At 33.5% G+C, this 25,774-nt stretch overlaps 1 protein-coding gene across 4 annotated transcripts in view; it reads right to left on the bottom strand.

Annotated features, from left to right (window-relative positions):
- LIN7A (lin-7 homolog A, crumbs cell polarity complex component) overlaps positions 1–25,774 on the bottom strand; it is a 195,395-nt gene that overhangs the window by 122,824 nt on the left and 46,797 nt on the right. The gene's annotated exons all lie outside the window — the stretch shown is intronic.

Below are 25,774 nucleotides of genomic sequence, written 5' to 3'. Positions count from 1 at the left end.
GACACTTAACACTTCCTAGCTGTGAGATTTTGGGGCAAGTAACCTAACTCTAATTGCCTCAGCAAAGTAACCTAATTCTAATTGTCTCAGCAAAAATAAAACAAACAAACAAAAACAAAAAACAAACCAAAAAAAGCATCCCACTGGCAATTCTTCCCATTACTGACCACAAATCATTAGCCATTCTCCAACTGATAGGTGTCTGTTTCCAGTTCTTTGCTCCCGCAAAGAGTTGAACAGTTCCTCCCAGAAGCTCTATTTAAGAAGGGCACCCAGGCAGTCATCTCTTCCTGTCCCACCTTGTGTGTTCTTGTGGACTTTCCCATATTTCCCCTTCTCCAGATACTTTCACTTTTTTCACCACTTTTTCCAGTTTCTTTTTTATGTCTTTCTCAATTAAAAGGTATACTTCTTAAGGGTAGCTAATATATACCCTTCCTTTTTTTGCATTTATATCACAAGTGCTTGGCACATAGTAGGTGTTTAATAAATATTTATAAAGTGACCGAAAGGATGTGTTTATTATAATGGAAAAAGTTCTGTGACTTTGATTTGAATCCTAAGTCTTTGTTAATTTCCTCAATGACTTCAGAGGGAAAGATATTGCATTTCTATGGGCTTAGGTTCCCTGCTAAAATGAGTGTGTTAAACTAAATAACAACTAAGGTCCCATAGCATTCAAAGACTATGATCATACAGAAACTATGTCTTTGTTCTCTATTTGTTTACTTTCTACCTTGGCAATCTGAACAGAGCTGAGAAAAAGAAGCCAATATTCAAATATGCTTTTCTCATTAAAACAAAGGCTAGAAGTTATAAGCACTGATCTTCAAACAACCTATCATGAGACCTTTAATCTTATCTAGGTCTACTAAGGCCAAAAATAATAGAGAACAGATGCAATTCTGAAGAGCCATAAGGTACACACCAATGTGTCCAGCTGATCACTCAGCAAGCTTTTTACTTGACCTAATTATTACAAATGGCTGGCCACCTTGAACTCTCACACTGGAGAGTTATTCAGTTCACTCCATTAAGTTTGTGAAGACTTTGCCACTTAAAAAGAGATGAAAACTGGCCTTATTGTGCCTTCCAAAAATTATAGATTTTAAATACCTATATACGCACTTGTATTACATATAAATATACTGTATGCATATATAGAGAAAATTTACATATATATATAACAAATGTATATATTTATTAGATAATATATAAATTATAATTTTTAATTATGTTTTATATTATAAAATTATAAATTTAACATAATTAAAGCTATATATTTAAATGTGTAGATACATATGTATATATACATATATACATAGATATACATATTTAAATGTAACCAGATTTTTTATCGTATGGGAAATACCCAAATAAATTAAAATTTTTATCATATAATTTAAAAAAAAATTTTTTAATCCATCAAGGTCTTCCTTTTCATATTCCCATTCCCCCATAAAAATACTTCCCCCTCCCACCAAAAAAAAAAGAGTTTTTATTTTTAAAAATTGAAAAAAAATAATGATTTGAACTCTCTGGGTCTTCCAAAATTTAGGCCTATCCCTGGGAAGGTTAATCAATCCACTTATCTTTGAAGCTCCTTTCTAGGATCTACTCTACTTAGCCCTATTTTAAACTGATGTGCCTGAGGTGCCAAGATCATGTTTCAATTTTACATTGGATGCAAGTATCCAATCATCTACTCAGGTCATATCTCGTGCTCTTTATTATCACCCAGACTCAGATAAATAGCCTTTTCCAAAACAAAACAGTCTCCTTTATATGCTATCTTCCACCATGGGAATGTAACTAGGGCAGCATCTATCTTTAAAAAGAAAAAGAAAGAAAAGAAAAAAGTTGCTTCCCCCACGTTTAAGACAGTGCCTACCACTTTGTAAGCCCTTAATTCCCCATTTTCCACCCCCCACCTTTTCATTCATTTCATCAATGAATCCCTAAGGATTGAGATGCATCCCTGATGCACATATACAATTCTTACAGGAAGCCTCAGTTGTATTTTGAAAGTGAATGAGCTGATCTCAAATATGCTAAGTTCAAAATCACACAGTAAATCCATCTTTGAGAACAAAATTCTGGAGCTTTGACCCCTCTTATCTAATCAGAAGAAGCCACTCCACTGAGGATCAACCCTGGCTTTTGTAAAAGCTGATTCCACAACACAGAAAAGACATGCTTTCATGAGCTGTCACCACCTAACACATGGTGATAAAAATGTCAAAGAAATAATTAGCTATTTACACTTGCCAATTGAGAATGCAGGTTTTGAAAATTTTGTTTTGAAAATGTGTTTTTTTAAAAAATTGCCAAGAAGTTGTCATGTGTTTTCATTAGGAATAGTGTTAGAAGATAGAGACAAAGAAAAACCCCCAAAACATCTGCATCATTATCACTGCTGTCAGAAAATTTCCCTGGCATGAGGGAGCTGTGGGTGTCATTTTATCTAAGAGAGCAGAGAAAGGAATTTATTTTTTAAAATATCCAAACCTGAAAATGAACCAAATTTCATTTAACTTTCAGAAGAGATCTGTTGGTTTTAATTATGGGATGTAAAGAGGGGAAAAAGGCACAAGTTGCAACATTTTTAATGCAAAAGTGTTTCAGAAGATCTTTCCTCTCTGAAAGGAAAACTAGGTCAGTTTTAGCATTGTGAAAGATGATTTGAATCAGAATGCATTATTAACCTGCCCTTGGGGGTGTATACACACACACACACACACACACACACACACACACACACACCCGTCTTTGTGTTTCAGAACCTTCCAATTAAATCCTGTGAAAATCTGAGGTACTTTTAAAAAAAGCACATCTTTAAACTTTTAATTAGGGTGAAGAGCTTCATTACAACCTACACTCCATCAGGTAAAGTCTGTCAATTCATACAGATGCAAAGAATCTTTCAACCAGTGATTATTCCTGTCAGAATGGCCATTCATTTTTATCAGAGATAATTTTGCCAGTGGGACTTGGCATTCATTGAAAACTGTCTCTTGATCCTTGGTCTGTTTCAAAGTCTACAATGATGTTTTTATATTTCTATCTATCTTTCTATCTGATTATCTATCTATATCTATATATGTGTGTATATACATATATGTGTATATGTGTATGTTGTTATTCTTAAGATAAAAAAATTTAATTGACTTGGTTAGAAGGTCTATAGTTTTTTGTAAAATCACAGAAATAAGACAGGTTAGGTAGATTCTTTGGATTATCTTGTTCATTCTTTTGCTACCCCCGTATTACCCAGATGATTGCTCTTGGATTTGGAATCCATAGAAGGTTTTTTTAGCTCTTGTAGCCTTAGGCATCCTTAACCTAGGAAAGTTAAAGGGAATCATGGGAAAATCCCTGGATTTGGAGCTTAAGTACCTAGGTTTGAAGCTTCACTCTGATACTAACTATTCAGGTGATTTTGAATCAGTCATTTTCCTCCTTGGTGCCTCATCTGTAAGGCAAGGGAGGGAGTAGGGCTAGATGTTCTCCAAGGCCCTCTGCTTAATTAAATACTATAAGAATATTAAATGAATTTTTTGTTATACTCTCTGGCTACTTTGAGATCTCTCTGTGAAGTCCATTTTTTCCCTTCTGCTTTCAGAAAGAAAGATCCTAGAAGAGAGATGGTATAATTCTGATAGGAGTGGGAGAGAGAATTTGTAATATATTCTAAGCCTGAAACTTCTTCAAAGGAAAAAACATTCCACAAGCAATTGGAATTTCTTCAAAGATGTAAAGGTTACCCTGGCAGCTGTTCTATTTGGTAATCATGTAACTGGACAAGAAAGGTAGGGATTATCGATTGTAAAACATTTAAGGTCGATCTGCATGGAGATATTCTCTGTTTAAGCTTTAGTAGTTTAAACTAAGATTTGGGGGATACCTAGTATTATAAATGGGAATATACAGTAACAACAATAACATATGAACACATGTGTGTATGTGCCTATAGCAGTTGGGTGGTAGCTTGGATAGAATACTGGGCCTGGAATGAGGAAGTCTCATCTTCATGACTTCAAATCTTCCTTCAGATACTTACTTGCTGTGTGATCCTAGCCAAGTCACAATTCTATTGGCCTCAGTTTCCTCATCTGTAAAATGAATCAGCTAAGAAAAGATACTCTGGTATCTTTGCCAAGAAAATTCCAAATGGGTCACAGAGTCAGACATGACTGACTATGACTGACCACTGCATTACATAATATTGAGATAAGACACATTTAATCAAGTGTAATGGAAAGAATACTATCTTTGGATTCAGGGCACCTGAATTTAACTCCTGAATCTGAATCTTAGGAACCTTGTTCTCTTTGGACAAGTATTTCCTGCCTCTGGACCTCCAGTTTCCGGTGAAGGAAACTGTAAAAGGAGAGCACAATGCCTGGCACATAATAAACTCTTAATAAAGTTCATTCACTTAATTGCATATATCACTAATACCTAGTACATAGTAGGTACTTAATAAATGCTTAATGATTACTGATTGGTAAGAGATACACAATGAAATATCAGGATAATAATAACAACAATACCAATAAGATTGCTCTCTAAGATTTTGAAAACTTTTTTTAAATAGATATTTAATTAATGCTTATAAGAGCTCCAAACTACAGAAAAATGAAAAGCTTTCAAAATAGAGACCTATTGAAAGAAATTCAAACTATGAGAACAGATTGAAGTACATGTATCATCCCTGTGATTCTATTAGGCATTGGGGATACATATATGCACTGCTTTCAGTGATTCCAGGGAAGAGAAGTTTTTGTCCTAAAACTCCTCTTTAATTATGTAAACCTATTGCCATTCTCTTGACCTGTGCTATGGTCTTTAGAACATTAAACATAAAAGAATAACAAAAGGATAATAAACAAGTTGTGCTCAACCTGAATTTCCTCTTCAGTAGATGAGGGAAATGAGTTCATAGTGATGATAGGAATCATGATAATTTACAATTTACAAAACCCCTTTCTCATCATGGACTTCTGAGGTAAGCAACACAAATAGCATTGTTCCCATTTTACAGAGGATACAGATCTGGACAATGATCCAGTTAGTAAATGGCAAAGCTGATACTCAAACTCAGATCTTCTAATTCTAAACATGTCTTACCACTCTTTTTATAATACTTTGCTATCAATCAGAATATTGTGTGCTTTTTAGTTCTTTGAAGAAAACTCCTAAAATATTTTTTCTCATTATTTCTTAAGCTCTTCCTTAATCTTCTTTCCATTTTCCCATTCAATAAAGTGACCCAATAACTATTTTTAGCCAAAAATACAGATTACTCTCCTTTTTTAATTCTCCTATTCTATTTTCAAACCTTTAACCTTCTCTCTTTCTGAATAATGATTTACGGAGCTGGAAAGGACCTTAAGCAATTATCTGGTCCAACAAATTATCCCTCAAATAGTCCCTTTTTGCATCATATCTGAAAAATGGTAATATTGTCTCTTTTTGAAGACTTCTAATAAAGAGAAACCTATTATGTCACACAGCAGTCCAATTTCTTTTTTTTTGTTAATATTATTCTGCATCATACACAAGAATCATCAATAAACATGAATATTTTGATAGCCAAGGGGTGACATAAAAGGACAATTGCACATGAAATCATATGTAAAATCACAATTCTACCATTAACTGCTTGTTTTTAAAGCTGTACATAGTGTTTGCATAGTGTTGCCAACACTAACCATTCTTATCTCTATCCCCTTCTTGATGTCATATTCATTTCTCTGTATTTGTAATGCATTTTACTGACACACTTTTCCTTCTTTATCTTGTCTTTTTTTCTCCTAAAAGCCACTCTATATGGAGAAGAGATTATACACACATCTTTATATTGACCTCCTCTGTTACTATATCCAAGTGAATCTTTCTTCTTCCTTTTGCTACCATTTGTAAAATATTTAGGGCTGAAAGGAACCTTGAACTGTTTTAGGGTCCATCTCCCTCCCTTAAAATAGAAATAATAAGACCATAGAAACAAATGGGAAAGTCACAAACTACACTACACTCTCAGGCCTTGCCACAATGACTATTTTACATATATATATATGTATGTGTGTGTGTCTGTGTCTGTGTGTGTGTGTGTGTGTGTCAGTATGTGTGTGTGTATGCATGTAATGGTAATGCAATCAATCCCACCCTCACATTTTTGTACTTCAAGAGTTACTAGAATTACTTTGGCTTTCCATTTTCCAGAATTTGCAACATGTCTTAAGATCATGGGTTTAGAATTTAGAGGGAATTTAGCCATCATGAGTCCAGTTCCTTTGTTTTTGTATGTGAAGATTATGAAGCAGAAAAAGATTTAGGTAAGTATTTGAGACAGGATTTGAACTGAGATCCTAATGATTCTAAAACCAGTAGTCTATTCACTATTCTGTGCTACCTAATTTTCCCCTTAAGTCACCAGAAACATATAAAAATACATGTTAGTCAGTAATATTATACAATATTCAACTATGAATGACTTAGCTATTTTCAGTAGTACAATGATCTAATACAATTCCACAGTACTCAGAATGAAAAATGTTGTACACCTCCAGAGAAAGAACTGTTGGAGGTTGACTGCAACATAACTATTTTTTCACTTTCTCAATTTTTTTCTTTTTTCTTTTTTTTAAATTTTTCTCCTTTGGGTTAAGTTCAATTTAATTTAAAAAATAAATTAAAAAGAAAAAAAATGTTAATCACTTTGATACTTTGGCAAGAATTATTTTACTTCTGTCCTTTTAATCCCAGGGCTTGGAAGAATATATTGATACTTTGCTGTTGCTTAATAAATGTTTATTGATTGTCACTTATTTCTGCATATTTACCTTTTATATAACAAATTTAGAAGGATAGCATTTAAATTTGAATTTAAAAATATATATTTACTTTTAGTTCTGAACCTTTTGAATGCTCATGACAGAGAAATCCAATGCTGAAAGCAACTGATTTATACCTCCCAGAATGAAATAGTGGTTAGAGAATGTATTGTACCATAAAAGTATTTCCCCTCCCTAGAAAGCTCTGATTCTCCTTCCAGAAATATATAGTCACAATTACACTAGGCCATCTGCCTAGTGATGAGGTGATCACTCACAAAGTTCTTACTTGGAAGACGTCAATGCTGGTATGCCTGACAGAAAGACATCCCCATTGGTGAAATTGATTTTAAAAAGTGACAGGAAATAACACCATTCTTTCCTGCCATGTGTGATTTGTCCTTTGACATAATTTATGGTCAAAGTCCCCAGTAACTAATTAATACCCCGGAAATGACATGTCTCTCATTCAGCTTTCCTCTCATGAAATCTCAGAGAAACCCTCATTGCACAGCTGTTCACTCTGGTCTACTCTTGAGTGTTAATTAACTAAATGATACTGTACTGCTATAAAGAATGCTGAATGAAGATAGGATTTGCCACAGATAATAGGTTTGCTGCAGAAGCTGCAGTGGCTCCCATTGGCTATACATAGTGTCAAATGGCCCACAAGGACATCATTAGACCTGGTTACCACATTACCATCCAAGTTACTCTCGAAGCATCTGAAATTCTAGAGATGTGATACCTGAAGGATGAGTGCAGAGAGGGTACCATGAAGCAAAAGGCAGATGAAGTAGAACATTGGTAAAATATGAAGCACATGTAGCCTAAGGCTTGGGTTAATTGGGGTACAACAAATTCAAATTCATTATCTCTGTACCAGTCTCAAACTTCTTTTTTTAGTATTCCAATGTATACCATCATTTTTGAATCTATTTGCCCACATTCCTACATAATAATAATATTTATATAGTACTTAGGCACTACCTTAAGTGCTTTATAATTATTATCTCATTTTATTCTTACAACAACAAGGTAGGTGCTATTATTATTATATTCCCCATTTTACAGGTGAGGAAACTGAGGTCAAAATAGGTAAGCATCTTGCCTAAGAACATACAACTAATAAGTGTCTGAGGCCAGATTTTAATTCAGGTCTTTTTGACCTGATGCTCAATCCACTAGGCCATTCAGCTGTCCCATATCCCAGTATTTGCCAAATCTTATCATCTTTACCTCCACAGCATCTCTTTTATCTTTCCCCTAACTCCTACACCCTTCTAACTACTCTCAGAATTACACCTATTTCCTCATCATCTTGCTCATAAAAAATCACAATAGCATCTTAATTAGATTTCCCTCCTCAAGTATATCCCTTCTCTAATCATTCTTCCTCATTGCTCCCAAAGTGATTTTCCTTCAATTAGAGATCTGACCATGTAAGTCACTAGTGGCTCCGGATGGCCTTCTAGGATCAAATAATAAACTCCTCAGCTGTTTTTTTTTTAAGTCCTTCACAAATTGTCTTTTCATCATTATATCTTAATCCCCCTTTTTGTACTCTAGAGTCTACAAAATGTAGCCTTCTCTTTTTTTCTTGACTACAGGATACGCTCATCTCTTGACTTTGTACTAGCTCCCCCCCATACCTTGCATGAGCACCATCGCCTGTTTTTAAACAATCTCTTGCTTTCAAAGACTCAGCTTAATCACTACTCTCTATATAAAGCTTTTCCTGATAATCTTCATTGCCAGTAACCTCTCTCTCTAACCACCTTGTATATATTTATTTATTTTATGTACATATAATACATACATATGTACATGTACACTTATATTACATATACATATATATGCTAAGCTTATATATAATTTAAATATATACTATGTCTATAATGTATATTGACATAAACTATGTTTATATATCTATGTCTATATAGGATATTATATATAATTTAGATATATCTAAGTTTACATATACTATATATACACTATGTTATATTCAGAAGCATGTATTTTAAATTTATATTTATACTACGTATTTATATAATATATTTGTACACTTTATATTTATATATACACTATATATGTGCACTAAATTTATTTACCTACATATATTAATGTAGGCTTATAAATCATTTATATATTAATATTTGTAATATATATAGTTTCTCATGATATTTAAGTAAGCTCCAGAGCAGGGTTTAATTCATGTTTGTCTTTGAATCCCCAAGGGCATTATCCACTGTTTGGCAAACAGTTCATGTTTAATAAATGATTATTGATTCTGAGCATAGGGGCCTATAACAAGTGAAGGTGAAGTGACCCAATCACCTAATCAGAGGGGGAAAATCTCAGCATAGCTAAAGCACAGAGTCTAGAGGAATATTCTCTTTGGGAAAACCTGATCTGTGATACATGGGCAAAATGGATTAATGTGTAAATTCTGGCTTGGAGTCAGGAAGCCCCAAGTTTGAAGCCTAATTAAGACTCTTACTAGCTGTGTCAACCCTATTACTGGAAGCTCCAAGGATGAAATATCCTTCCACCATAGGAGCTTTCAGCTGTCTATGACATCAAAATTAAATCCCAGGGAGATACCTGAGACCTAGACTTAGGGTAAAATAATTTGATCAAGGTTACAAAGGACGTGTGAGTACATGGAAAGGATTAATCAGGCTGGAAGTAGATTAGAATCAGGTTGTGATGAACTTAAATGCCCAAATGAAGACTTTTGATCCCGTCTGTGTATCCAGTCTCTCTTCTAGCTCTTGACATGAAACAACAATAGACTATTTTGATCTCATTTTGGTGACAGTATTAGAGAAATGACAGACTTGACTAAGCAGGGAAGTGACATGGACAGATCTCTGTTTTAGGAATTTCACTTTGGTAGTTGGGTAGAGAGTTGTTTGGGGAAAGGAGAAATTTGAGCTAGGGAGACCAATTATAAAGCTATTAAATTAGTCCAGGTGAGACATGGCAGATGGTGCCTGCGTTGATAAAAAGAAGGGATATGTGTGAGAGATGATGTGTAAGTAGAATAGAGATTTCTTGGCAACTGGTTGGATATGGAAGGGGTGTAATAAGGGAGAATGGGGACTAGAGAATGATACAGATGTTGCACATCTGGTTGCCTAGAAAGATAGATATACTAAGAGAAATCTTGTACTAAACATCCTTCCTCTCCTTTGCTGCCTCTTCATCCATATCCCTCCCTCCTTCTGTGAATATATGCCATGGCACTACCTTTGGTCATCACTGTTTTCTCTTTGGGAGAAGTCAGGTGGTGCCATCGTGCAAAGAGCACCAGGTCTGGAGACAGGAAAATTCAACTTCCTGAGTTTGAATCTAGTCCCAAACACTTACTAGCTGCATGACCCTAGCAAATCACTTAACCTTCTTTACCTCAGTTTCCTCATCTATAAAATGAGGTGGAGAAGGAAATGGCAAATTACTCCAGTATGTTTGCCAAGAAAACTCCAAATGGGGTCATGAAGAGTTGGACATGGCTTAAATGATTCAACAACTGATCTCTCTCTCTCTCTCTCTCTCTCTCTCTCTCTCTCTCTCTCTCTCTCCCCATGCATTCACTTGTTGACATCATCAGATCCCATGAGTTTAATTATCTTTATACAGATGACTCACAGATCTGTGTATCCAGCCTCTCTTCTGAGCTCCCGACATGAAACACAATAGACTATTGAATATTTTGACTCAAGTGTCCTATAAACATATCAACTTTCAACATACCTAAAGAAGAATTCATTATAATTATCTTTTCTCTCCCAGATCAGCATCTGCCTCCAAAAATTTCTACCTCTGCTCTTAGCAGCTTTCGCACAGATGCCTTTAACCCTACTTCCCTCCTCTCCTCCTGTTAGTGGGTTCCTGACCAGAACTATCACTTAAGAAAGTACCAGACCATCCATCCACACATACTTAATGTCCTGGCTCCACTCCTTATTTTTCCACACTTTTTATATTTGTTCCAAAAACCTCTCCCTATGTTGTTTTCAGGGGTTGCTTCTCCCATTAGAATTTGTGAACTTGTTGAAATCAATGATAATCTCTTAATTATTTATATTTGTATTCCCAAAGTTTAATGTTGTGTCTAAGTACTGTTATTTATTACTTTTTCTCTAAACTAATAGGGTTAAAAAGAAGTGGATCTCTGCTGGCACTGACTTAGGAAACCACAAATTTAAATTTTGGTCAGTAGTTTCAATTATATCCTCTTCTTCATATCTCCTTTTGGGGTTATCTTGGAGAGATATTGAAGTGTCCATTTCTTTCTCCAGCTCATTTTACAGATGATAAAACTGAAGCAAATAAGTTTAAGTGACTTGCCCAGGATCACATAGCTAGTAAGTGTCTGAGGCCAGATTTGAACTCAGGAAGATCTCTTATGGAATCCAGGCTTCCACTTTATTTATTATACCACCCAGCTGCCCCAAATTTACCCTATCTTGTTGAATTCTATTTTTATTTATTTTGTTAAACATCTCCCAATCACATTTTAATTTCATTTGGGCCACTCTCTGGAATTTTTTTTTAAGTTTGACTCCTTTGGTTTGCCAAGGGTCCTCAAACTTTTGAAATAGGAGGCCAGTTCACTGTCCCTCAGACTGTTGGAGGGCCGGACTATAGTAAAAACAAAAACTTTGTTTTGTGGGCCTTTAAATAAACAAACTTCATAGTCCTGGGTGAGGGGGATAATGGTCCTCAGCTGCCGCATCTGGCCCATAGGCCGTAGTTTGAGGACCCCTGGACTAAGGTATCCTTCCTAATTCTTCATTTAAAGATCCCACTCTCCTTCCCCAACATCTCTATGATCCCCTTTACTTCCTCTCACACCACATATCAAATTTCTTACTGAATCTTATTGTTTATATCTCTAAAACTGATGTTTAACCAAGATATCACCTTAGTTGAGGTCATCCTCAACTTTAGCGAGAATATTGCAATAGTCTCCTAATTAGTCTTCTGATCTGTCTCTCTCATTCCATTCTATCTTCCACATAATTGACAGAGTAATTTTCCTAAAATTAAGCTCTGGCTGTCACTTCCCTTCTCAGTCACTTCTAGTGGTTCCCTATTACCTCCCACATCAAACAAAAACTCTCCTCTTTGAACATTTATACTCTTTTCTAACTTTTAAGCTTTATTACACATTACTCCCTTTTTTGCATCTTTTAATCCACTTAATCTGGCCCTTTTACTATTGCCTCATACATAGTACTCTCCATTTCCTGTCTCTGATGTTTTGCATTAGCCATTCTCCATTCTTAAGATGTACTCATCCTTTACCTCTGCAAACTTCTAGTATCCTTCAAGATTCAACTCAAATGTCACCATCTACAAAACAAAACAAAACAAAGAAAAATGCCTTTTCTGATTGCCATTCCCTCAATTGCAAGTATCCTTCCTCTCTCAAATAATTTAATGTCTTTTGTATATCTCCACCTAGGAATCTATTTCACTATGTCCCCTGATAAAATGTGAGCTCCATGAATATTTCTAGTTTTGTCTTTGTAACCCCCACCATTCAGCATGGTGCTACACTGCTACATAATAGGAACTAAATGAACACTTGTTGATAGATTAATCCTTCACTTAGTTTATGACATGTGGACTCCTGTAGCTATGCTTTAAGCCATTAAGAACCTTCCAACCTTGCTTGCATATAACTGATAAGGGAAATCTCTTGGATAGCCATTAAAGTTAGGAGTTCCAGGAACATCTGTTTAAAAAAAGGCAAGTGGACTCAATAAGCTCCAAAAATCCCTTCTCGTTCTAAATCTATGATCTTACAATCCTATGCCATATATATATATATATATATATATATATATATATATATATATAGAGAGAGAGAGAGAGAGAGAGAGAGAGAGAGAGAGAGAGAGAGAGGGAGAGAGACTGTTAGCCCCCTAAAAAGCCTTCCTACTCTCACTGATGAATTATCTGGGAGAAGGATCAATCACAGGCACACGGCATGCATCTATCCTATCCTGAGTCTATAGAAAGTGTTTTTTAAAAAATGTTTCTGGAGGAGCCTGGAAATCTCTGCCATCTCTTAGAAGTACCTGTCCTACCCAAGGGATAGCAATCGTATATGATTCTTTAATTTTATTTCTTCAATTTTTCAATATACAAGAAAGCTCAGATACTTAGATTAAAGAAAAGTATTTAGAAGTTAAGGAAAATGGGAAGAAAGCTTTTATTTTAAAGACTTGCTTTTTAAGTCTTTGTTTAAAATAGTTTCTGTATCTAGTAAATAAATGTAGAATTTAAACAAGCATTTGAAAATTCATAACAGCATCTCAATGCTAGAGTGAATACTTCACAGGAAACATTTTTGTCAATACTATTATTATTATACATACAAATGTAATATAATCACACAACAGAGAATAAGATACATTTTTGCCTATTATGAGTATTTTTGTCAATATTATTTTGCTAACATTTTACAAATTTTTTCTTTCAAAATTTTCTTCAATATTTTTATTCTTCTGTACTTGGAAGAAGAAATGGCTTGTTGTAAATTCTAGTTATCTGGTAAAAAACTGGGTTCAAATTGTACAAAGTTTCAGCAACATTATAAGATGAATAATTATTCATCACGTTGCTATTCTCAGTAATACAATGATCCAAAATAACTCTAAAAGACTTATAATCAAAAATGCTCTCCATCCCCAGAGAAAGTACTGATGGAGTCTGAATACAAACTGAAGCTTACTTTTTTTTAAACTTTTATTTTCTTTGGGGTTTTTTGGTCTATATTTTCTTTTACAACATTACGACAAAAATTTACAATATTTACAACATTACAACATATGAAACACAATATGGAATTGTGTTTTGTATATTCCATATTAAATTGCTTCCCTTATCAATGAGCTTGGTAGGTAGGTAGAGACAGGATTTGGAACTCAATTAAGAAAACAAATGTTGAAAACTGTTTTTACATGTAATTGATGAAAGATGAAATACTAAAATTCAAGTCTTCTTTCCGATATATCTTGGTTATATGATCTTAGATTCATGTGTTAACTTGGGGGGAAATGGGAAGATCTATACACCATAATAGGTCTGTTTTTTTTTAATTAAAAAAATCACATTATAATCAGATAGGAACTACATTTCAATTAGGTTCAGGCTATACTCAGGAATTTTAAGAACTATACTTGATACCTCTGCCCTAGGCCACTGTCCAAGTCTACAAGATGCAGACAAAGAGGCATCTTGCATTGATAGAAGTAATTTCTTCATGTGTAGTTTCCCATACCTAAGAAATCCCCATTTTAAAGATAACGAAGCTACAAACCAGAGACATCAAAATGGCTTACTCAAACTAGGAGATGTCAAAGTTAGGTTAGGAACAATGATGTTTCTGATCTTAACTAGTACACCATGTTGCTTCTTGTATTAATATAATAAAAGCTGAAGGAAATGAGAATATTTCTTCTAGAGAAGACTGAAGATGCAGAAGATGGAAACATGATCTCTATCTTTAAGTATTTGAAAGTCTGTCATGTTGAAGAGAAACTTAGATGAGATCTTTTCCTTTTTCCTTATCCAATGCAGTAAGCCCATTTACTTCATCCTCAAGAAATGATCATTGAGTTTCAGTTTGAATACTTCCAATCACAGGGAGCTCATTAATTTTTGAGTAGCCTATTCCAAATCCAGTTGAGATGATTTTAAATGTTAGAAAGATGAACCAAAATTGGCCTCCTTCAAACTTCTATCCATTGGCAACAGTATAACAACAAATAATAAGTATAGGACTAACTACATCAGATGAGATTTAGTAAGAGATGATTTCTTGAGTCCTTTACAAAGAATAGCTGATTCTAATTCCCATGGTATCCAAGAAAAAATTAGACCAACTCCTAAATGTACACTGAAAAAAATACACATCAAGTAGGGGGGAACAAAAAAATGTCTGGGGAAGTAGCCTGCTTCTGTTGCAGTGGGGGCAATATCTAAGTCTGAGGAGAGATCAAGCTTCTACTCAAAAAGCTAAAATAGCATATTTGAATTAGTTTCCAAACATACAAGTTAAAGCAAAATTCAGCATGCTATCACAAAACAATGTGTTCTCCAAATGAATATCTCTAAATGTTAAAAACAACTCAACAAGTTTAAGACACAAAATTTTTTCAACTTAGGATGATTAAATATTTCACAATTTCAGATTTTGCCATGATATGGATGACTCTATACTAAATGTCCCATGAGGTAATTTCAGTTATCAAAATGTATTTTTAACAAATAAATATGTGGTTTTGACATAGAAGAAATAAGCATCAGATTTCCTTACTAAGAAACATATTTTCCTCACTTAAAAAAAATCATTATTTGGAAACATATTTGACATTGGATACACAAGATGTCTACAGAATTAACTTACAAAATTTTAGCCAGATATTTTGGCATTGCAAAGACACATTCTTTATTAAAACTCCACTCTAAGACCAAAATATGTATTGTCAAAACTTTCTAGAATGTCCCATTAATGCATTATCCTCATTAAGCCAAGGAATTTCAATATTATCCCTGGTTAACTAATGACCACCATAAATATTCAGCTTTAAAAAATACTTTTTTAAAAAGACAGACAGTAAGTACATTTATATTTAAAAATATTTTATAAAATTTATTAATGTATTATCATAGAAATACTTTTTCTCAACTAATTAGTAATGGATGATTATATACAGTGCTTTATGATTTACAAAGTTGTCTTTTTTCTCTCTCTGAATATATATATACACACATACATATGTATATACATATATGTGTATATATACACACATTTCTCTCTCATATATGTATATATCAAGAGAGAGGAGAGAGGGAGGAGGTGGTGGTGGCAATGGAATATTATTCATCTGGTCTTTTCAATAACTCTGTGAAGTAGGTAGTACAAATGGTTTTATTGCCATTTCATTAATGAGTCTAAGGGAATAATATGTTCACAATGATTGAGTGATTTGCCCATGAACACAACCAGAACTTAAACCTAGATCTCACCTAACTCTTTTGTATTATAACACTCTTTGTATTTTAATATAATTCTATTTTCCCCCATATTATAAGATATACCAAATTCATCAAGAAACATAATTTTTAAATTCCAATGTGTTGTCATAAGAGTTTGCTGTAGCCATGCAAAAATTTGAATCAGGATAAACATTTAGATATCTGGTCACATTGCATGTATTGGTATAACTGAATTTTCTTTATTCATCTGAAATTTAGGACAACATATTTCCATATCTTAATATTCATTTTACTGATTAATATCCAATTTAAATTATTTATTTTGATGCATAATGACACTTGTGAAGTTAGAACTTTAAATGAGTTCACTATTATCCAAGTTCATAGTTTTAGAGAGGTAATTCCATATCTGAGTTATGCTGCCATTATACATATCCCAAGGTCCTTTAGTCATAGAAATCCCAAAAAGTTCTTCGCTCAATCCTTGGTGAGGTTATGCCAAAATTAATTAAGGCAAATGAATGCTCTAAATTAATTCCTTCCTCTTAACTATTGTTTGATTAATTGCCTGTGCTTGACAAGATATTTTGCATGAAATATCAACAATATGATTTAAATCACACTCATAATTACTAACTCTCCAATTAATAAATTACTTTCTTCCCAAGGGACTGTCTTCAAACATTTAAAACTCTTCCAACTGGGATGGTCTCCTGAGCTTCTCTTGCTTCCTAATGATTACAGGAAACCTTGGATTCTTCCCAACCCTATCATTTTGTGACCCAACTTCTTCAACTCTATTGCTGTTCCATTTGATCAAAGACTATGATATCTTATCACTAATGGACTGCTCTCTAGTTTGTTTAAGGAGAAAAATAAAGTCCAATTAATGTACAATTAATTCTGGTAATTTTCATTCTTTTAGAAGGTAAGAAGGATTACCTTTATCTTTCTCATTGGCTAAAAGTGAACATGAGCCAAGATTGTCCATCAATTTTTCCTCCCTCTAGCTATGGAAGAATCCCATGATTTTTAAATTAATTTGAAAGTAAATGGAGTAACTAAGTGCTTGTGCAATAAAAAGGCTATCCAAACCTGGCAAAGGTACAAGATATTGCCAATCAGAAACTCTTGGTGGAGGGAACATTTCTGAGTGCCATGCTATCAGTAACAATGTTTTACCTCGTCTTCAATTATACCAATACATGTGAGGATGGCAATACGAAGGAATTTTCCAGGATGGTGTATAAATATAACTATATATTCAAATTCACACAGTTTGAAGTTATAGTTATGTGAAATGTGGTAATTGAATCCAGTTTAATGAAAACATAAAGTATGAATTCAAATAATGCAACCGCTTTGGGGAAGAGAGGTTCAAAATTCATGCCAAATGGGACTTGGGTATAGGCTTTCTTACTCTGACTGAATATTTGCTTATAATTATTACAACAGAAATCCCAAAAAGCCTATAGGAAGATATATGAAGAAAATTATATGGAGGAAAGATATGAAAATTATTTGTGGAAAAAATTTAAATTTAGGTTTTTTTCTTAAGATTTTATTCTATGTTGCCAGATGTCTGGATAGTTATAGGGAATTATACCAGGAGTTCTTGACCTGAAATCCATACTTTTGTTCTTTTTTAAAATATTCTTATATCTGTATTTCAGCACAATTATTAAATTTTAATCCTTTGAAAATATTATTCTGACAAAAAGTCCCTCAAGGTAGCTAACAGGGATCTTAGATATACACACAAAAAAGATGAGAGATTATATATATAGTGTGTGTGCACATATGTATCCACATATATGTATATGTATAAGTGTGTGTTTACATGTATAATATGTCTAATGTATATATTGTACATGTACACACATGCATGTCTCCCCTCAAAAAATATAAGCTCCTTTAGGATAGGGACCATTTCATTTCTTTGTTTGAAGCACAGTTCCTAGTACAGAGAACAAATTTCATATATCTATGCTGAGTGATGTCAATTTGAACATCTGTCTCACTTTCAACATATAGTTATTAATTCTGCTTTATTTTCCCCTTTCTACTGGAAGGGGGAGAGGCAAACATAGAATCTTAGAATGTTGTAAGTAACTATATAAAGTCTAGCTCATTCTCAATGAATATGTGAGGTCCAAGTCCAGCTCCTGGTATTCCTCCCAGTTACTCATAGACATATACAGAGAGAATCAGCGTGACTTCTTAGGAATTCTGTTCTTTCAGATGGCCTAGAAGGTGGCCATGTCTACCTTGTACTAGTGCAAGATGCTCTAGCCAGGAACAAGATAAACTCAACTCCTGAGACAAGACACTATAAAATCAGAGTTTCTATGTAAGCTAGATTCATCTTTGTGTATATGTATACATGCACATACATGATATGTTTATAGATGTATAGAATACATTTCACATGTACATATATACAAGATATACACACAACACAGATAAATATACACATATGTGTCCGTTTATACAAAGCAAACCAGCAGAAATCTACTCAGTGGATTTCCTCCCTCCTTGCAGGGCTCCAGACACAAACTCTCAAGAAAGCCCATTCTGTTTTTCGATGACTTTACTTGTTATGAATTTTCTCCTGATATGAGGTCTAGTTTACCTTCTTTTCAACACCCATCCATTTCTAGGGTCAAATAGAACAATCCTAAACTATCATGACAGGTACAGAGAAGAAGACAGAATGAGAAAGAGATAAGACAGACATCTTGAAGGCTTTATTGGCATTGACACAGTGGAGGTGGTTGTTGTTTAATTGTGTCTAATTCTGTGATCCCATTTGGGTTTTTCTAGTTTATCCCCTGGAGTGAATTACTTCTCCAGCTCATTTACAAGTGAGGAAACTGAAGAACAAAAAGTTAAGTGACTTTCTTAGGGTCATATAGCTAGCAAGTGCCTGAGTCCAGATTTGAATTCAAGAAGATCCATCTTCCTCATTCCAGGACCAGCACTCTATCCATTGCACCACGTAACTTCTCATTTATAGCCTTAGGGCTTTAAAGCAAAAAATCACGGTAAGAACACATTCTTCCTGAGAAAGAGGCAGAAAATGACTTAAAGACTTGAATTAAAGCAAGAAGCATGAAGAAACGATAAACAACCTAGACTACATGGGCAACTGAACATCTGGTTCAGTGAGCAAGCACATCTAGCAGACATCAGAAGACAGGGGGCTGTTACATGACCCCATCATATTGCTGGGAGTAAGAACCTTCCCTCTAGGTATTGCCAAGAGCACAAAAATTCCCCATGTTTCTGTCCCACCACAGGTGTACCTTGGTCTCATGAGTCCCCTATATAAGTATATTTCCTATGCATGTTCCCAGTGACAGTATATGTGAGAATATGCTCTAGGTTCATAGGGGAAATGTATAAGGGTTACTTTTCTAAATATGTTATTTCATTAAAAACTTTTCTTTTGAATTGTGTCTTCTAGTGCACTACTCAGAATTGTGGGGGCTTGTAAGAGATGGATTTTTATATGGTTGTAGATCCTTGTTTGGTAGATCTATACTGTGATTTGGGGGATGGGCAGAGAGAGTATTCCCAAGCTCTACACTACAACATATTACAAGGAATTTTTCCCAGAGCTGTTATTGAAGTGAATCCTTCCAGTAGGATGTGAAGGAAGCTAGGAACAGTAATACTTCTTTCAGAATTTTGAAGGCAATGCAAATTACATTTTTGTAAGCATAGAAAGTAGCAACCTTACAAAGCAGCAAAAGTTATGGCTGGGTTTAATTTTGTTATTATCATTTGTTTTTATTTTAAACCTTATTTATTGGTCCTTAGGTTTCAAAATTCCCATAAGAGCTCAGTAGAGTCAGCACTCTGGAAAATCCAGTTTAACAACTTTCTTGCTGGTAATATTGGAAAAAGTTGATATTTTTGACTGATAAAACCATTTTTAATCAAGACATCTAGATAAAACAAATACAAAAGTATTATCCACAGTATTTGAATGTCCTTAGGTAAATGAGTCAGAAAGAACTAAAGATCACAGTGAATTATTAACTCAGCACAAATAATTAAACTTCTGCTGTTGGAAAATTAAGGATGACATAAATCAGAGCCAACAATGTTAGAAGCCATAAAGTAGTTATGCTTGGCTTGATTCAGCTCACTACTACAGTATTACCTCTAGTTTATAACTAGGAGAATATAGAAAAAAGCTTTTTTAAATGAGGATTCAAAGGAGAATGCTGAAAAATATTAGATGACTAGAAAGTAAGACTAATAAGAAAAGATAATAAACAAACTTGAGTGAGGAATCCTTGAGAATATAAATCTTTTCTAGAAAGTCTGATTATCCAATTCCACAAAGAATTATTTATACTGGTATGAGGGACTTAAAGTAGATATAACTTAGCATATGAAGAGAGTCACTTAGAGCTTCTTGATCATGTGCTGACAAACATTGAAAGGATATTTCAGGAACTGACTTTTCAGGAATTCTATGAAATTGCATAAGTTCTTATCTTTCTGAATAATTTAGTTAAAATTTTTCTGAAAAGAAGAAAGGATGATATAAAATTCTCTTCTTATTTTATACATATATGTCTGTGTGCATATATACCCATATACATGTGTATATATGTGTGTATGTATATATGTGTGTGTTCCTATATAACTTATAACACTTATATAAAATGTATATGTGTGTATATAATTAGAATGTTTTATATTTTTTAATATTACAAATGATCTTTTCCTATAATAAGTATCATGTCAAGTGCAGATTCAAGTAGTACTTATCAAGTCACTGCTAGAAAATTTAAATAGATGGCACATAGCATATAGCATGTTAGGCATAGAGACTCAGGAAAACATGAGTTCAAATTCATCCTCAGATACGTACCAGCTGTATGACCTCAGCAAATAACTTAATACTGTTTACCTTAGTTCCCTCATTTGTCAAATGGGTTTAAAAAAGAAATGGAAAACCACTCCAGTCTCTCTGCCAAAAAAATCCAAATGGAGTCACAAAGAATTGATCATGACTGAAATGACTGAACAACAATAGAAAACCTGTATTCATTATTTGTATATATACATCAAAAATTTTACATATTTATATAAACATTTATTCTGTGTGTATACATTTCTAGGTAAAATATTTTAAAATTACCTAAAACACTACTAAGCATAACAAAAATAACAAGAATTAATATTTATCTAATGCTTACTATGTGCCAGGGCTCTGTGTAAAGTATGTTACAATTATTAGCACTTTTAATCCTTATAATATTATTGGAATATTATTCTCATTTATTGTTATTATCCTTGTTTTTATTGATGAGAGAACTGAGGCAAACTTTGGTTAAGTGACTTGCCCCAAATCACTCAGCTAATTAGGGAATTAGGCTATATTTGAACTCATGCTTTCCTGGCTCCAGGCCCAGCACTATACCACACCACTGAGTTCACTAATAAATAATACTATCGTGTGGAATAGTAGTAGGAAGAAAAAGCCTAGATTTAAATTCTCCTTCTGCTAGATTATGTTCTCTGTGACTATCAGCAAGTATACAATTTTCTAAGATTGCAATTTGTAGAAAAATTGCATTCAAGGGAGTTTCCTCACTTATAATCCCTGCTATCAATGAAGTTATATAATGAACATATAGTCACACATGTATATGCATATATATCTCTATGGGTTCTCTATAGTTCTCATTACAATTCTGTTTTCAAAGACAATTTTCTGAAATTTTTATTAATTTCTTATGTTTTCACAACAGATTTCAAGTAGGAAAATGTGTGAAATGTAATCCTTGAGAAATTCACATACATTTTAATTTACTCATGAAAATTCATGGTTGTGTTGACGGCAGAAGCCCTTACTTCAAACAAAGAAAAATTAACCTCGACAGCAAAAGTGGAAAGAGAACTATAATTAATGAATTTTTAAACCATTCTTCCTTACATATTACAAAAGTCTGCCACCTTACATAGTTATGAATAGTGAAGAGTATTAACTGTCTTTTTCTTTTCCCATCAAAATCTAGATGGAAGACAATATGATTTTACAAAGTAATTATGACTTTTAAAATACCTGTTTGTAGGTTGCCAGGCCAATCGGGAGCAAGAAAAAGGTTAAAAGGTTTATTAATTGGGCTGGGGGTGGGGGAAGCACAACTGTCTATCATTATACCAAAAATAGAATTTGTGACTTCTAGGCCTATGATCTCAGCAGAAAGAAAAATGCTCACTTCATCACACTGATGCAAAACACAACTTACATGAACACTCTATTATTTAGAACTACTGCCTGAGTACATGTAATTACAAGCTTCAGAAAATATGTACTATTTATTTTATCATCTGTAATTGCACATAGAAACAGGGCAGGGGTAAAGTATTTACATAACTGTGCTATGCAGACTATTTGGGAAGATCTGTTTAGATATCTTTTTAAGATCAATGACCCAAGAGTGCAATTATAGTCTAGGTCCTTAAGATGCAATTCCTATTAATTAATTAAGAGTGACATTGTTGATGGAATGGATATTTTGTGCATATTGTTTAAAGTGTACTTTTATTGAGAAGCAACTAAATAATTGGAACCAAGGACTCATGGCTATATTCAATTATTTAACTTAATAAAAATATATGGTACTTTTAAAAAAGAAATCGATTAACCAAACAATTAGTAAGTATTTTTTAAGATCTATGTTTTAGAGGCAGCTAGTAGGTAGAATGCCAAGGCTGGAGTCAGAAAGTCTCATCTTTACAAAGTTAAATCTGGCCTCAGAAACTTACTAGCTGTGTGACTCTAGGCAAGTCACTTCTTCATCTATAAAATGAGCTGGAAACGGGAATCGCCAACCACTCCAGTAGCTTTGTCAAGAAAAGCTGAAATGGAATCACAGTAAGTCGAATCGATTTGAAAACTGACTCAACAACAACTAATATTCTTGTACTCATAGGACTCCAGAAATTGGCTCGTTGAAGTTTCTCATTTTACAGTTAAGGAAGTTGAGACTCTTAAAGACTGAGCCTTTCCCAAAGTTACACAGGTATCAAATGTTAGGTACTCTACTATATGAAAAATAAAATCTCATTAATTCTCTTTTATCACTTGTAAAATCTTCATATAATTTATATGTTCAGCTATGCAAACAAGGACTTCCATAATCTATCCCAAACATGGAATGGAATCTGGTTACTGAATTACTCCTTGGTAGTACAATCATTAAATCTTCACTCAAAGGGAACTTTATGAGTCACTTAGATCCACCAACCAATCACATAGAAGTTTCTGAAGTAGCAATTCAGTCTTTGCTTGAAAAGTATCAATTACAAGGAGCTTATTCCTTTACAAAGGAATTATTCCATTGTAGGACAGTACTAAGTGTTAGAAAATTCTTTTCTATGGTTAGCCCATCTGACTTTTTCTTCGAAATTGGATTTCTCCCCTTTCAAGTCACTCTGAATGATTACCCTGCAGATAACATTTTTTCAAATAGTTTTTCCTTCTCTAAGCTAAACATTCCTAGTATTTTAGAATTCTCCTTTTATGACATGGTTTCCACACTCCTTCACCATCTTCCATAAATATATCTATAGATATATAGATATATTTTACCAGTGTCTTACTTACAAGGGGAATATGGAATTGAAAAAAAAAAAGTCTAATACAAACCAAGTTAGATTACTAAATTCCTTAATCTGGCTATCCCTACTTAAGAAATGAAAGTTTTTAAATGTGATATCATTACATTATTGGTATAAATTGGAATTATATTTAATTGGAACCCCCAAAGATATTTCATGTGAACTCTCATCTAACTATTTACATACTATCCTGTATTTAGTGCAGTTGCTGTTTTTTTCCTAATCTAAATATAGGAATTGATGTTTATTTTTATTAAATTATATATTGATGGTTTGAGTCTAATATTTTAGCTTCCTCTTCATTTACTCTGAATCATTTACCTTATTAGTTATTCCTTCCTGATTTGAGTTATCTGAAAATATGAAAGATGGTGTTCTATATATTTGACCAAATCATTACTCCCTGTTGTTGGGTAGAAAGTCCAGTGACACACTATTAAAGATTTAAATGAAAACAAATTATAAGATTGAACCAGCTTTGTATTTGCTTATCAACACAATCATGTTTCATTTTCCCAATTTATTTTCAAGGATATCATGAAAGACTATCTCAGATGTTTTGCTGAAATCCATTTACAGAATGTTAATGGCCCTCCCTGTTTCATTCACCTAAGTAACTATTTTTAAAAAGGAAGTGAAGTTTATTCTGATTACCTGGTCTTGGGCAAGTGACTTAATCTTTAAGCACTTTGGTTTCCTCATTTGTTAAATGAGTGGGTTGAACTAGATTGAAATTCTTAACCTAAAGTTTATGAATTTATTTTTAATATATTAATATATTTTCCTTTGTAACCTCATGTCTTTTATGATGCGATGGAAAACATAACAGGCCTAGAGTCAGGAAGAGCTGAGTTCCAATGCAGCCTCAGAGACATACTAACTAAACAAGTCAGTTAATTTCTATTTGCCTTAATTTCATCATCTGAACTATTAGCACCTACCTTCCAGGATCATTGAGATGAGGATCAAATCGTATACTATTTGTCAAGTTTGTAGCACACTTCCTGGCACAAGTTAAACACCCTATAAAAGTTGGCTATAAAGATGATGATGTATCTAAAAAACCTTACTGTGAGAAAAGAATTACAGACTTTATGAGGCTGTCAAAAGATTACAAGGCAACAAAAAAGTTAAGAACTCCCAATTTAGATGATTTCAAATACCTTTTTTAGTTCTAACTTCTGTGATTCTATAATGCATGTGTGTATGTATATGTATACATATACTATATGCGTATATATGTATGTGTATGTATTATCTATGCCCACAATATATATATATTTGTGTGTGTATGTGAGTATGTATACATATAAACAAGCACATACTACAAACACACACACACACACATATATATATATATATATATATGGAAAAGAAAGAATTATATATAATTCTCTTTTATATATACATATATATTATATATAGATATATATGGAAAGAGAGAGGAAATGAAAAAGAGAGATGTTCTTCATTAACACATTAGCCTCCATATAATTGTCACTTTTTCTTCTCAGTGCTTGCTTTAATTATCTCTCCTAGAAATTTGTTAGCAATCAGTCCTACTAAGTCTGTGATTTCCATCATATCCTTAGTAATGCTTTTTTTCAAATAAAGGCAATATTTTTCCTTCTCTCCCTTTTTCTAATATTTTGGTATCTCTATTGCCTTCAAAGGTTCCATAACACAGTCTGTGTCGTCAGCTCTGAACTTTTGAAATTCCATAGAGATCAGATACCTAGATCTGGAGATTTAAACTCATTTCATGCAGCTAGGTGATTTAATAGATATAGACTTGACCTACAATCAGGAAGACTTGATTTCAAATCTGGCCTCAGACATTGTGTGATGAAATAGGAAAATAGTAGCATCTACCTAACACAGTTGTTTTGAGGATGGCTTAGTAGCTTTATGAACCTGGGAAAGTCAATTAAGTTCTGTCTACCTCAGTCTTTTTTTTTCTGTAAAAACAGGTAAAATAATAGCTCATAGGGTAATTTGTGGTGACCAAATGAGATATTTGTCACTTGCTTTGTAAATCTTAAAATACTACAGAAGTGCTACCTATACTTATGAATATTGTTATCTCCTACCTTCAAGATTACAATGCCTTTAGTGCATTGAAAGAACATGCCATTAATCTTTATAAATGCTATCCCCTCTTTGGGGCACCAAAGAAAATTTTAACATAATCACAAGCAAAATTAAAACTTCTACAGAGCTCAAGATATTGAAGAAAAAAGAGGGTAAGATTAAGATAACTGTCAATTCACTGG

This window comes from Sarcophilus harrisii, chromosome 5 (genome assembly GCF_902635505.1).
Source record: "Sarcophilus harrisii chromosome 5, mSarHar1.11, whole genome shotgun sequence".
In the NCBI taxonomy this organism is placed as follows: Eukaryota; Metazoa; Chordata; class Mammalia; order Dasyuromorphia; family Dasyuridae; genus Sarcophilus; species Sarcophilus harrisii.
This window is presented reverse-complemented; position numbering and strand designations above follow the sequence as displayed.